Below are 16,273 nucleotides of genomic sequence, written 5' to 3' on the forward strand. Positions count from 1 at the left end.
TGCATTCCTGCCTACTAGTTTAAGTAAACATCCCCCCAGCTGCAGAGCGAAGGGCCCGGCCTTACTGTCTCCGTGCAAGTAATTCATAGCCTCTGTTACCATGGCAGGCCCATGCCCCTCGCATCTCATGCAGACACTTAGACGCTTATACACGCACTCACAGTCAGTATAGAATAGCTTCTGCCCCAGAGACCTTTTCCGCCCAGATAATATGGTTCCCAAACATCAGATATCAGATATGATAGAGGTACGAGCTGATCTGACATGCCAGACTTCTGTCTCTTTCCGCCATTGTAAATGTCAAGTCCCCTGCACCCTCCAGTTTCACGTCAATCACACGTCATGCAGCTGCGTGCGCATCCAGGCCTCAGATTTCTGCTGACATTGCAAGATTCTGCTTTTTGTTGCCACCCCTTTATGATGCCTACTTATGACGTTTCTAGCACACACCTCTATGTTCACGCCTAGTTCACGCCTTCTAATTACGTATCATTACCACGTGTGTGTTTTATCTTGTTTCTCTCAGCTGTTACGCCTACTGTATTGGTTTCTATAATGTAACTTAAGTATATAAGCTATGTATTGTCAATAAAATATTGCTCTATCCCTTCCTGCACCCCAGTGGTGGCAGGAACAAGATATCCGGTCATGACCATTCCTTTTTAAGGAATAAAACCCCTAAGAACTCTAACACCACGGACTCTGCCTTTTTCTTTCCGATTGAGTTATTATTGATTAAGTACTTACCTGCATAGAAATTAGGACGGTAAATCAAATATTTACCACATTATTTTGGCGCCCGAATAGGAACCCCTCCCCCACCTCACGCGCCGGTTGGTGCGTTGCAAGCTCTGTCCCCTGCCATCAGTTAGACGGAAACTACGCGTACTGGCAGGATTTCCTGTATCTCCCTCTGGCCCACGGAGGCGACGAAGACTGCAATCAGCACCCAGACGAGGCGGTGAGGAGCGCGGAGGATCCCGACCAGAGCCTAGTCGAAAGAAGCAAGGTCCGAGGTGTCAAGAGGCCCACCAGTTTTCCGAAGTATCAACGTGTCGAGTCGAGTCGAGTCCGGTCCAGTCCAATCGAGTTTTCCGAGGCCTTCTGTTTTCCGTGCTTCCCGGTGAGTACTATTGCTGGGACGTATCTAGACGGGTTTGGGTACACAAATTCGGTCTGCACTGTTTTAGACAGTGTATCTGTACTGTTTAGCAGTATATCAGTTATCCTAGTTCTTGCACTGTTCTCAGCAGTGTATCTGTGCTGTTTAGCAGTACATCCGGTATAGGGGGTAGTCATATATGTTTCAAATGTCCTTTCTATGTGTTTAATGTCGTGGTATGAGTGACTGTTTCTAATGTGCATTATTGTGTTCTGGTGTAACTAATTGTGTTCAGAGTCAGAATTAAACAGCTAGGATTGAGCATTCAGTACTAACTAAACAAGATGCCGTTTTTCAATAAGCTAAAACAGATAGGAACTAGAAAAGGGATACTAGAGGAAGAAATTCCTATCCCCCCTAGGGACACTCCTGGAAACTTCATGTATCAGAAACATGGCATAGACGCCATATTGTATCTAGATTTATGGGCCGATTATACTAAGCATCTAGACGAAAGACACAGATGGCCTGTTACCGGAACATGGGATGCCGAGTGCATCATGAAGGTAGAAGAAGCATTATGGAAAAAGAAAGCCAGACAATCTCAGAAAGACGCCATAGAATTCTGGCGTAAAGAATCACATAAGCGTGCTGAAAAAGCACTCCGTAGAGAAGACAGACATAGAGAAGAATCAGATAAAGCCCGAGAAAACGAATTAGTTACTGAAGGGATTCGAGTAAAATCAGAACAAGTAGACCGCGCACGAAACAATCTTGTAAACGGTATGTACTTAGTAGCCGAAGGTACGCCTGAGGCCACTTCAGAAATGCCGAAAAATCTGCCACCACCATTGGTTCCAATTAAAGTAAAACACAGGACTACTAAAGACATCTTTCTGAATTCCTATCTAAATGATGTAGCACCCGCTTACACCAATCCACCTGCCCGCGTCCCGCCTACTGACGGTGACGGAGCTGGCAACCCGCCCCAAGATCGTATTTTGCCACTACCGCAACAAGTTCCCCCCGACCGACAGCCTGTCGTTCCTCCACCTCCACCACTCCCCTCACCTAAGGTTAAGATACCGAATCCGTTTGCACCTGATCCTACTAAAAGACAAGTTCAAGTACAGATACAGACTCCACAGAGAGATAATGCTCAAGCCTCCGCCTCAGGAGGTGCGACCGGGGGTTACCAGACCCCGCCAGCAACACACAGATTAAACCTTAGGGACATGCAGAAGCCCTTTACATTCCAATCACCCCGTTTCGACATACTCAAAGAACCGCTTCAAGTTTGCAGATACGATCCAGTACCCGGTAAAGACGATAGGATGTTGATGGCATCGCTACGTTTACGACAAGCTACAGATTACCTAGTGTTATTCGCAGGAATGAAAGAGCACCTAGATAGGATATATCATTTTGTCCGGACTGGGGAAAACCCTGAAAGTATTAAGGGAGCCATGGCACATCAGAAAGTCGACACTCAAGCATATATACTGCGTTTTTTCATAAATTGTATAATAAGAGAACGAGACAGGCCTGAGACAGAACAGGATGAAATGGATGCCCTAACAAAGTGGGGTCAAAATATAGCCGAAGGAAAGCATGATAAACAGAATTGCATAGCCAGTATGTACAGGAAAATAAGAAGAGCAGTAATAGAAGTACACGAAAATGAGAAAGAAGGAGCTTCCTCTGAGGAGGAGGAAGGATCTGGAGAACCAGAAAAGACTACAGACATGATAGCGTATGTAGGTAAAGGAACTTATCTTAGGAAGGGCATTCGTCCAGAAAGCAAGAGAGTCTTCCTCTCTGGCATAACAAAACCGAATTCTCCTGAACATCAGTTTCAAGAGACTGATAAAATGCTTCGAGAACGAATGGGGTACCATGTACTAAATTCTATGGATGAACAAGAACTAGCCCGGTCAGCTGTACTATGGGCTGACAATCCGAACATATACAATGATGACACAGTAGCGCAGACATTCCTGAACCTTTCCCCAGACGAGCAGAAATTAGCAGGTGTATACATGATTCAGCACCTCCTCACGTTATTCAGACATCAACATTCTGACCCAGGTCCCTTACACGATACATTAGAAGCACTACTCATGGATAGATGGAGAGGCCTAAGTACCAAGTTAATTCAAATAATTCTAGAACAACGGCACAGATATAACACGTTCTTAAGCTCCGAATACGTTCCCGCTCCGCCCCCAGAAAGAAAAATGTATCATATGGAGCGTCTGCATGGCATTGAAAGTCAGAACCCCTTACGAGAAGTACACCCAGTCATGGGTACTGATAACGCCCTGAAACGTGTGTATGTACACACACCTCTGACCAAGTTAGAACTATTGGAAATGAAGAAACTAGTACCGTGTCACGATAAAGACCCTGCAGGTTTTCACAGAGAACTTAAAGACATGTTACTGATGGGAGATTACACATATGAAGATATTATGAAAATGTTAAAGGTACTGCTGCCCACGGGCATCTACGAGAAGCTGAAGGAAAGAGAATGGGAGGTGGGAGATAAAAAGATTGTGTGGACAGAAATAGAGGACGAGGAGAAACTTCGTACCCCTGGTCTAGGCCTTGGGGAGAAAACTAAAGCATTACCAGGTTTAATAGTACAGGTTCTGCCAAGATTACTGACAACTAGAAAAGAAGACTGGGACGCAATTTCGGCCTGTAAACAGAAACACGATGAAGATACTAGTGACTTCTATTCAAGATTCGAGAAATGTTTTATTATCAATAGTGGCCTTAAGCCGAGTAGCGAGTCGTACCCGCATCTTTTTGTATCAAAATTAGTCGAGAATTCCCTGCCATTAGTTAAGAACCGCGTGTACAAAGTTGAACGTACTTGGCAAGCAAATACGCCATCCCAGATGTTACAGATGTTACAATATCATCAGAACAGAATTAGAGAAGAACAGGATCAGGAACAGAAACGTATGAAAGACACGAAAATGAAAATGTTAGTGGCCCAGTCGGTTCCAGCCGACGGTCAGAGAAAGGGTACGACCCAGACAGGTCACACCGCAGCTCCCGTTAAAGGGACATGCAATTATTGCAAGCAGCCAGGTCACTACGTACATGAATGCCCAGTCCTGAAACATAATATATCGACAGGTAAAACTAAAGAAAGACCGCATCCACCTAGACAAAATCAGACTCAGCAACAGACTTCGCAGAATACACAGCCTATGCATGTTTCACCACATGCAGCACAGACAGTAGCGGTACCACAGAGACAGTCACAGTCACAGCCACAGCCCATTGCCGCGACTCAGCAAGTCTCGCAGCAGATGTACCAGTATGCCCAATCTGATTACCCCGATTATCCTCGATACACATGAAACAGCCTAGAGAGGGAGGGTGGCTTGCCTCTTATTGAAATTCCTGTAGATCAAGAGGGTCCTTATGTACACAGTCAAGTATTGGGAAAAGACAGAAAGTTTTTAATTGACACAGGGGCAAGTCGCACCACAATCAGCCATGATGAAGTCCCAGGGGCACCCCTCTCAGGCTCACAGAATGTTTCCCTTGGTTTTTCAGGACAGCCTATTGTAAATGAGGTATCGAAACCCGTCCCCCTGGCTGTGGGTCCATTATCACGTGTTACAGACTTGTTACTTACGAAATCTTGTCCAGAAAATCTGTTAGGAATAAAAACATCGAAGGCTCTAGGAGCTGTGATCTGTTGTTCTCCGGAAGGAGTTAGACTTTTCTTGAGAGACTTTAAGGGTCATTATGTATTACGAGAGTTTGATGTCAGATTGAAAAACGTACCGGATCACTTATGGGCAAAAGGCCCAACTGACGTAGGTTGTATGCACATTACACCATACCGTGTTACACTCAAACCAGGTGTTGTTCTACCCAGAATCAGACAATACAAGTTACCACCCGATGCTGTAGTGGCTTTACTGGAAATCATTGAAGAGCTCATTGCCCAAGGAGTGGTTGTAGAGACCGACTCCAATATCTGTAATTCCCCTATCATTCCGATTCTTAAACGTACTGATCCCAATGCACCGCCAGTATATCGGCTGGTGATTGATTTAAGAGAACTGAATAAATGTATTGTTCCACAGTACCCTGTGGTTCCCGACATCTCTTCCCTATTGACTGCTATTGATTCAGAAGCAGCGTTCTTTACTGTGATTGACCTCAAAAAACGCCTTCTTCAGTGTACCTATTGACCCAGAGAGCCAATATCTCTTCGGATTCAGTTTAAATGGACGAAGTTTCAAATTTTCATGCGCACCTCAAGGATTCACAGAAAGCCCCAGCATCTATAGCCAAGCACTGAAAAGACAACTTGATTGTATCATAATGCCAGTTAACACTGCCTTACTGCAATACGTCGATGATCTGCTGATCACCGCACAAAGTGAGCCCGAATGTGAACAAGCATCACTGACAGTTTTACATTTTCTGGCCAACAAGGGACACAAGGTGTCTCCTTCGAAGCTACAATTCTGTGTTCAGCAAGTTGTGTACTTGGGTCACTTGCTGTCCAAAGTGGGGAGACAGCTCACTCCCGATCGCATTCGGTTAATTGTAAATATGCCACAACCCCAGACACAAAAGGAAGTGAGGGCCTTTATAGGCCTCACCTCGTACTGCAGACAATGGATTCCCCAGTATGCATTTCTAGCTAAACCACTGATTCAGTTAACAACACAGGAGGCAGCGACTTCGACTGCCCTCCCTTGGACTCAGGAACATACACAGGCTTTTGAGGAATTAAAGAAAGCTTTATGTCAAGCACCAGTTCTAGCGACACCATGTTACAGCAAACCGTTCACACTTTTTGTTACAGAACGTGATGGTACAGCGTTGTCTGTCCTCACTCAAGACCAAGCAGGTTCACATAAGCCTTGCGCTTATTTTTCAAGTACATTGGATTCAGTAGCCCAGGCACTCCCTGCGTGCTTGAAGTCAGTAGCAGCAACCGCACTAGCAATCAGACAGAGCGACTCAATTGTTTTAGGACATCAATTAACAGTACAAGTTCCACATTCTGTAGAGGTTCTTTTAAACAGAACTCAGACTCAGCACTTGACTATAGCACGACTGACAGGTTATGAATTGACACTATTCCAGCCACACATAGAAATCAGACGCTGCAGCATTCTGAATCCCGCAACATTGTTACCTACAATTATGACAGATCCAGCCCCGCATGATTGTATAGAGATCATTAATGCAGTAACAAAGCCTCGACGAGACTTAACAGATGTCCCACTGACAAATCCAGACCTGACACTTTACGTGGACGGTTCATGCATGAGAACAAGTACAGGAGAATTAGTGGCCGCGTATGCAGTGACCACTGAAACTGAAGTTAAAGAAACACATCGTATTGACACACTGTCTGCTCAAGCGGCGGAGCTCATCGCTCTGACCCGAGCTTGTATACTAGCCAAGAACAGAAATGTTAACATATACACTGATTCCCGTTATGCGTTCGGAGTTGTACACGACTTCGGAATGTTATGGCAAGAACGAGGTTTCTTGACCTCTCATGGTGCCAAGATCCAACACGGTCCCCTCATTCAAGCACTGTTAGAAGCAATACATCTGCCCTCAGGCATATCCGTCATGAAGTGTAAAGCACATACTAAAGTTACAGATTCTGTTTCCCAGGGTAATGACCTGGCAGACCAGACAGCAAAACATACAGCATTGACTCACACCCAGACTACCGATGTGACAAAGACAATAGTACCAACACAGTGTATGTCAGTCCGGGATCCCACCCTAGATGTAATCGACATCCAGACACATGCTACTTCAGATGAAATAAAGAAATGGACTGAACTAGGAGGGATCCAGACAGATCAAGGATGGGTCACGAAGGGAAAATCTACATGGTTTCTCCCCGACTCAATGGTTCAAATCATGATAAATACAGCACATAGTCCAGCACATCTAGGAGAGAAAGCTATGTTAGACAGTTTACAGAATCTCTGGTACAACAAACACTTACGAGCAGCAGCAAAACAGAAAGTGCGTACTTGCATGATCTGTTGTCAGTTCAATCCCAGTAAAAGCGTTCCTGTAGAGCAAGGTGGATTCCATCCTCCCGATCACCCTTTTGAAGTCCTCCAGATGGATTATATCCAGATGGACCGTTGTCGAGGATTCAAATATGTCCTCGTAGTTGTTTGTGCACTTTCCCGTTGGACCGAAGCATATCCAGTCCCAGATTACAATGCCCCGACCACTGCCAGGCAGCTGGTTTGAGAATTCTTCCCACGGTACGGCTTGCCTCGTGTCGTGTACTCAGATAACGGACAGCCGTTCTCATCCGAACTTATGAGGCATGTTTCCCTTCTGTTAGGATATCAGTGGAGATTCCATTGTGTCCGACATCCCGAAGCCGCAGGCCTTGTAGAAAGGCATAATCAGACACTAAAGACCCGCCTTGCCAAAGTTTGTAAAGAGAAAGGGGTCGACTGGATAGTCGCCCTGCCAGTTGCATTATTCTACATGAGAATGGTTGCCCATTCGAGATCAGGACTATCCCCGTACGAAGTGGTCTTTGGTAGACCACCGAATATGTGGGGGACGCCCATGCCTAAGAAAATTACTGATGTCGATTGTAATATGCTGACAGATTACCTTGCCTCCTTGATGTCTGCACTCCAATCATGTCGTTCACAGGTTGCTGCAGCCTTCTCTGACAACACTGATGTAAAGCCACACGATGTCCGACCAGGGGACATTGTCCTAATTAGGAACTTCGACAGGAAAAGTCCGCTGGAGCCCCGCTGGAAAGAGCCGAAGACCGTCCTTCTCACTACGAAGACCGCGATCAAGGTGGAAGGCAGAAAGGGGTGGATCCATACGAGTCATATTAAAAAGTGCAACGAACTGAAACCAGACCCAGACTCGTCCACCCCCTCCAAAGACTGTATCGAACCTAGTGACTTTAAGGTTCCCGAACGAGAGAAAACTCCCCAAGAGGAGTACAGACTGAAACTTCGATCTAGCAAGTCAGACAGTTTAATTGTTTAAGTCCTCCCCTAGGTGAATCGGTTAAATAGTTTCTGACATGTATCCCCTAGATCGAGATAGAGAGAGAGAGAGACAATTCAAGAAACGTGCATATTGCAAATCACTCCGTAGTCACTGTATAGTGACTTTATTGATTATGTTCTCTTTAAGTCTCCTGATTATTGTTGCTAGCATATTGCTTCCCATATACTACCCTATCTTCAAACGTGAACAATCTGCTTTCAATGTTTCTGCTGAACATTCTTTTAGTGAATTACCTCCCCACGAACTTTCTTACAGACTCGCGCTGCGCAACAACACATTCATTAGTATGTTACACCATTCCCATCAGACTAACAATGCTACAAACTGTTGGATATGTGGCCGACTCCCTCCCTACCAGAAATATAAGGGAGTTCTGCCCCTCTTTCCGTACCCGTTCACTCATAATGGCTCCTGTGGTGCATGGTTTAGAATAATTAATTCCTTAGATCCTGATGTCGCTGTTTTTAAAGGGAGCTGGGTTTGGGGAAACTTGAACTTAGTTCTGCTTAATGCCTGTTACCCTGACAAAAAGGGACTCCCCACTAGAGTAGGAACTGATCTAGAAAATGAAGTATATGGATTAGGTAATTATACAATTAACCTTATGATTCTCACTGTTGAATCCGAAGCCGCACCAGTTCTCCCTGCTATGTCAGTACTACCAGTCACAGGTGACTTATGTGTCAGAAAGAAGGGTTCAGTACACTTAGGTCATAGTAAATGTACTACCGTGGTCGAATTCAGTGATCATGGCAAGTCCTCCTTTAGAGCTACTCGTCATTCCTATTTTGTTTGTGGCCATACCGCATACATACGCTTACCTCCAGATTGGGATGGCACCTGTTACATTGCCTTCCTTCTGCCACCTGTTTTCCTAGCCCCTCCTGATTATCACAGAAATACAAATCTAGTAAAGAGTAGACTCAGAAGAAATCTCCCGATTGTCGACTATACCGAAACGGCATGGGAGCAATACACAGATTTCAATAAGGGATTCTTTTTCTTCACAGGCCCCGTCCAAAACAGTAAATTAATACGTAGATTAACCAGAACACTCGAAGCAGTAGTAAATGAAACTGCCTCCGCTCTAGGTAACTTAACAGAGGAACAGTCTGCTATGAGGATTGTTGTTCTTCAGAATCGTCTTGTTATTGACGTCATCTTGGCAGATAGAGGTGGAGCCTGTAAGGTCATCGGGTCAAGTTGCTGTGTTTTCATTCCAGAAAACGCGCCAACTGTCTACAAAGCTATTACACGTCTTCATAAGATTGCAAGTTCGATACATCAGAATCCAGGCACCTGGACTTGGTCCGGCTGGTTCTGGACAATGTTAACCGCTTGGGGATGGAAGATCCTATCCTTCCTAAGCATTGCCCTTGTCATAGTATTCAGTTGTTGCCTGTGCCTACAGTGTGGGCCAGCGATTTGTGGACTGTGCGCCACATCGTGCATTGAACATTCCAGTTTTCTCTCAAACCGACAAAGGAAGAAAGACGAGCAAATGATGTTACAAGAACAGACTGATCGATTCATGAGGATCGATATATCATGAAGGGTCCGTAGGGAATGGGGAGGGAATGAGGAAATATAAATTTTTGGTCAAGTTATGTTCCCTATCGTGTACCCCACCGTCTCCATGTACTAGCTTAAAGTGCATGTAACTTCCCTCCTGTGCCAGCTATGAAGACGCAAATACATTTGCGGCCAACGTTAACATGTCCTCTTTCAGACCCACCCAGAATGGGTTGAATAGTCCGTTCCTAAGTATGCCATGCCAACGTCTTTTTGTGGTGTACTTTACACGTTTTGCAGCTCTGGCGAAGCAGGCCCTGAATTCTGCCATCGAGCCTTTTTCCGCTTTCTGACTCTGAAAGCCTCAGCCCAGGCTGTCTCTGTACCCGTGACCTCTGCCTTACTCCCTGCGCGGCTCACCGCATTTAGCTTAGCCTGCTGCCTGCCAAGACTGAATTCAACCTTCGAGTTATCTGTTCCGCTCTCCGAAAATGCATTCCTGCCTACTAGTTTAAGTAAACATCCCCCCAGCTGCAGAGCGAAGGGCCCGGCCTTACTGTCTCCGTGCAAGTAATTCATAGCCTCTGTTACCATGGCAGGCCCATGCCCCTCGCATCTCATGCAGACACTTAGACGCTTATACACGCACTCACAGTCAGTATAGAATAGCTTCTGCCCCAGAGACCTTTTCCGCCCAGATAATATGGTTCCCAAACATCAGATATCAGATATGATAGAGGTACGAGCTGATCTGACATGCCAGACTTCTGTCTCTTTCCGCCATTGTAAATGTCAAGTCCCCTGCACCCTCCAGTTTCACGTCAATCACACGTCATGCAGCTGCGTGCGCATCCAGGCCTCAGATTTCTGCTGACATTGCAAGATTCTGCTTTTTGTTGCCACCCCTTTATGATGCCTACTTATGACGTTTCTAGCACACACCTCTATGTTCACGCCTAGTTCACGCCTTCTAATTACGTATCATTACCACGTGTGTGTTTTATCTTGTTTCTCTCAGCTGTTACGCCTACTGTATTGGTTTCTATAATGTAACTTAAGTATATAAGCTATGTATTGTCAATAAAATATTGCTCTATCCCTTCCTGCACCCCAGTGGTGGCAGGAACAAGATATCCGGTCATGACCATTCCTTTTTAAGGAATAAAACCCCTAAGAACTCTAACACCACGGACTCTGCCTTTTTCTTTCCGATTGAGTTATTATTGATTAAGTACTTACCTGCATAGAAATTAGGACGGTAAATCAAATATTTACCACATTATTTTGGCGCCCGAATAGGAACCCCTCCCCCACCTCACGCGCCGGTTGGTGCGTTGCAAGCTCTGTCCCCTGCCATCAGTTAGACGGAAACTACGCGTACTGGCAGGATTTCCTGTATCTCCCTCTGGCCCACGGAGGCGACGAAGACTGCAATCAGCACCCAGACGAGGCGGTGAGGAGCGCGGAGGATCCCGACCAGAGCCTAGTCGAAAGAAGCAAGGTCCGAGGTGTCAAGAGGCCCACCAGTTTTCCGAAGTATCAACGTGTCGAGTCGAGTCGAGTCCGGTCCAGTCCAGTCGAGTTTTCCGAGGCCTTCTGTTTTCCGTGCTTCCCGGTGAGTACTATTGCTGGGACGTATCTAGACGGGTTTGGGTACACAAATTCGGTCTGCACTGTTTTAGACAGTGTATCTGTACTGTTTAGCAGTATATCAGTTATCCTAGTTCTTGCACTGTTCTCAGCAGTGTATCTGTGCTGTTTAGCAGTACATCCGGTATAGGGGGTAGTCATATATGTTTCAAATGTCCTTTCTATGTGTTTAATGTCGTGGTATGAGTGACTGTTTCTAATGTGCATTATTGTGTTCTGGTGTAACTAATTGTGTTCAGAGTCAGAATTAAACAGCTAGGATTGAGCATTCAGTACTAACTAAACAAGATGCCGTTTTTCAATAAGCTAAAACAGATAGGAACTAGAAAAGGGATACTAGAGGAAGAAATTCCTATCCCCCCTAGGGACACTCCTGGAAACTTCATGTATCAGAAACATGGCATAGACGCCATATTGTATCTAGATTTATGGGCCGATTATACTAAGCATCTAGACGAAAGACACAGATGGCCTGTTACCGGAACATGGGATGCCGAGTGCATCATGAAGGTAGAAGAAGCATTATGGAAAAAGAAAGCCAGACAATCTCAGAAAGACGCCATAGAATTCTGGCGTAAAGAATCACATAAGCGTGCTGAAAAAGCACTCCGTAGAGAAGACAGACATAGAGAAGAATCAGATAAAGCCAGAGAAAACGAATTAGTTACTGAAGGGATTCGAGTAAAATCAGAACAAGTAGACCGCGCACGAAACAATCTTGTAAACGGTATGTACTTAGTAGCCGAAGGTACGCCTGAGGCCACTTCAGAAATGCCGAAAAATCTGCCACCACCATTGGTTCCAATTAAAGTAAAACACAGGACTACTAAAGACATCTTTCTGAATTCCTATCTAAATGATGTAGCACCCGCTTACACCAATCCACCTGCCCGCGTCCCGCCTACTGACGGTGACGGAGCTGGCAACCCGCCCCAAGATCGTATTTTGCCACTACCGCAACAAGTTCCCCCCGACCGACAGCCTGTCGTTCCTCCACCTCCACCACTCCCCTCACCTAAGGTTAAGATACCGAATCCGTTTGCACCTGATCCTACTAAAAGACAAGTTCAAGTACAGATACAGACTCCACAGAGAGATAATGCTCAAGCCTCCGCCTCAGGAGGTGCGACCGGGGGTTACCAGACCCCGCCAGCAACACACAGATTAAACCTTAGGGACATGCAGAAGCCCTTTACATTCCAATCACCCCGTTTTGACATACTCAAAGAACCGCTTCAAGTTTGCAGATACGATCCAGTACCCGGTAAAGACGATAGGATGTTGATGGCATCGCTACGTTTACGACAAGCTACAGATTACCTAGTGTTATTCGCAGGAATGAAAGAGCACCTAGATAGGATATATCATTTTGTCCGGACTGGGGAAAACCCTGAAAGTATTAAGGGAGCCATGGCACATCAGAAAGTCGACACTCAAGCATATATACTGCGTTTTTTCATAAATTGTATAATAAGAGAACGAGACAGGCCTGAGACAGAACAGGATGAAATGGATGCCCTAACAAAGTGGGGTCAAAATATAGCCGAAGGAAAGCATGATAAACAGAATTGCATAGCCAGTATGTACAGGAAAATAAGAAGAGCAGTAATAGAAGTACACGAAAATGAGAAAGAAGGAGCTTCCTCTGAGGAGGAGGAAGGATCTGGAGAACCAGAAAAGACTACAGACATGATAGCGTATGTAGGTAAAGGAACTTATCTTAGGAAGGGCATTCGTCCAGAAAGCAAGAGAGTCTTCCTCTCTGGCATAACAAAACCGAATTCTCCTGAACATCAGTTTCAAGAGACTGATAAAATGCTTCGAGAACGAATGGGGTACCATGTACTAAATTCTATGGATGAACAAGAACTAGCCCGGTCAGCTGTACTATGGGCTGACAATCCGAACATATACAATGATGACACAGTAGCGCAGACATTCCTGAACCTTTCCCCAGACGAGCAGAAATTAGCAGGTGTATACATGATTCAGCACCTCCTCACGTTATTCAGACATCAACATTCTGACCCAGGTCCCTTACACGATACATTAGAAGCACTACTCATGGATAGATGGAGAGGCCTAAGTACCAAGTTAATTCAAATAATTCTAGAACAACGGCACAGATATAACACGTTCTTAAGCTCCGAATACGTTCCCGCTCCGCCCCCAGAAAGAAAAATGTATCATATGGAGCGTCTGCATGGCATTGAAAGTCAGAACCCCTTACGAGAAGTACACCCAGTCATGGGTACTGATAACGCCCTGAAACGTGTGTATGTACACACACCTCTGACCAAGTTAGAACTATTGGAAATGAAGAAACTAGTACCGTGTCACGATAAAGACCCTGCAGGTTTTCACAGAGAACTTAAAGACATGTTACTGATGGGAGATTACACATATGAAGATATTATGAAAATGTTAAAGGTACTGCTGCCCACGGGCATCTACGAGAAGCTGAAGGAAAGAGAATGGGAGGTGGGAGATAAAAAGATTGTGTGGACAGAAATAGAGGACGAGGAGAAACTTCGTACCCCTGGTCTAGGCCTTGGGGAGAAAACTAAAGCATTACCAGGTTTAATAGTACAGGTTCTGCCAAGATTACTGACAACTAGAAAAGAAGACTGGGACGCAATTTCGGCCTGTAAACAGAAACACGATGAAGATACTAGTGACTTCTATTCAAGATTCGAGAAATGTTTTATTATCAATAGTGGCCTTAAGCCGAGTAGCGAGTCGTACCCGCATCTTTTTGTATCAAAATTAGTCGAGAATTCCCTGCCATTAGTTAAGAACCGCGTGTACAAAGTTGAAAGTACTTGGCAAGCAAATACGCCATCCCAGATGTTACAGATGTTACAATATCATCAGAACAGAATTAGAGAAGAACAGGATCAGGAACAGAAACGTATGAAAGACACGAAAATGAAAATGTTAGTGGCCCAGTCGGTTCCAGCCGACGGTCAGAGAAAGGGTACGACCCAGACAGGTCACACCGCAGCTCCCGTTAAAGGGACATGCAATTATTGCAAGCAGCCAGGTCACTACGTACATGAATGCCCAGTCCTGAAACATAATATATCGACAGGTAAAACTAAAGAAAGACCGCATCCACCTAGACAAAATCAGACTCAGCAACAGACTTCGCAGAATACACAGCCTATGCATGTTTCACCACATGCAGCACAGACAGTAGCGGTACCACAGAGACAGTCACAGTCACAGCCACAGCCCATTGCCGCGACTCAGCAAGTCTCGCAGCAGATGTACCAGTATGCCCAATCTGATTACCCCGATTATCCTCGATACACATGAAACAGCCTAGAGAGGGAGGGTGGCTTGCCTCTTATTGAAATTCCTGTAGATCAAGAGGGTCCTTATGTACACAGTCAAGTATTGGGAAAAGACAGAAAGTTTTTAATTGACACAGGGGCAAGTCGCACCACAATCAGCCATGATGAAGTCCCAGGGGCACCCCTCTCAGGCTCACAGAATGTTTCCCTTGGTTTTTCAGGACAGCCTATTGTAAATGAGGTATCGAAACCCGTCCCCCTGGCTGTGGGTCCATTATCACGTGTTACAGACTTGTTACTTACGAAATCTTGTCCAGAAAATCTGTTAGGAATAAAAACATCGAAGGCTCTAGGAGCTGTGATCTGTTGTTCTCCGGAAGGAGTTAGACTTTTCTTGAGAGACTTTAAGGGTCATTATGTATTACGAGAGTTTGATGTCAGATTGAAAAACGTACCGGATCACTTATGGGCAAAAGGCCCAACTGACGTAGGTTGTATGCACATTACACCATACCGTGTTACACTCAAACCAGGTGTTGTTCTACCCAGAATCAGACAATACAAGTTACCACCCGATGCTGTAGTGGCTTTACTGGAAATCATTGAAGAGCTCATTGCCCAAGGAGTGGTTGTAGAGACCGACTCCAATATCTGTAATTCCCCTATCATTCCGATTCTTAAACGTACTGATCCCAATGCACCGCCAGTATATCGGCTGGTGATTGATTTAAGAGAACTGAATAAATGTATTGTTCCACAGTACCCTGTGGTTCCCGACATCTCTTCCCTATTGACTGCTATTGATTCAGAAGCAGCGTTCTTTACTGTGATTGACCTCAAAAAACGCCTTCTTCAGTGTACCTATTGACCCAGAGAGCCAATATCTCTTCGGATTCAGTTTAAATGGACGAAGTTTCAAATTTTCATGCGCACCTCAAGGATTCACAGAAAGCCCCAGCATCTATAGCCAAGCACTGAAAAGACAACTTGATTGTATCATAATGCCAGTTAACACTGCCTTACTGCAATACGTCGATGATCTGCTGATCACCGCACGAAGTGAGCCCGAATGTGAACAAGCATCACTGACAGTTTTACATTTTCTGGCCAACAAGGGACACAAGGTGTCTCCTTCGAAGCTACAATTCTGTGTTCAGCAAGTTGTGTACTTGGGTCACTTGCTGTCCAAAGTGGGGAGACAGCTCACTCCCGATCGCATTCGGTTAATTGTAAATATGCCACAACCCCAGACACAAAAGGAAGTGAGGGCCTTTATAGGCCTCACCTCGTACTGCAGACAATGGATTCCCCAGTATGCATTTCTAGCTAAACCACTGATTCAGTTAACAACACAGGAGGCAGCGACTTCGACTGCCCTCCCTTGGACTCAGGAACATACACAGGCTTTTGAGGAATTAAAGAAAGCTTTATGTCAAGCACCAGTTCTAGCGACACCATGTTACAGCAAACCGTTCACACTTTTTGTTACAGAACGTGATGGTACAGCGTTGTCTGTCCTCACTCAAGACCAAGCAGGTTCACATAAGCCTTGCGCTTATTTTTCAAGTACATTGGATTCAGTAGCCCAGGCACTCCCTGCGTGCTTGAAGTCAGTAGCAGCAACCGCACTAGCAATCAGACAGAG

Source organism: Lissotriton vulgaris, chromosome 7 (assembly GCF_964263255.1).
Source record: "Lissotriton vulgaris chromosome 7, aLisVul1.2, whole genome shotgun sequence".
In the NCBI taxonomy this organism is placed as follows: Eukaryota; Metazoa; Chordata; class Amphibia; order Caudata; family Salamandridae; genus Lissotriton; species Lissotriton vulgaris.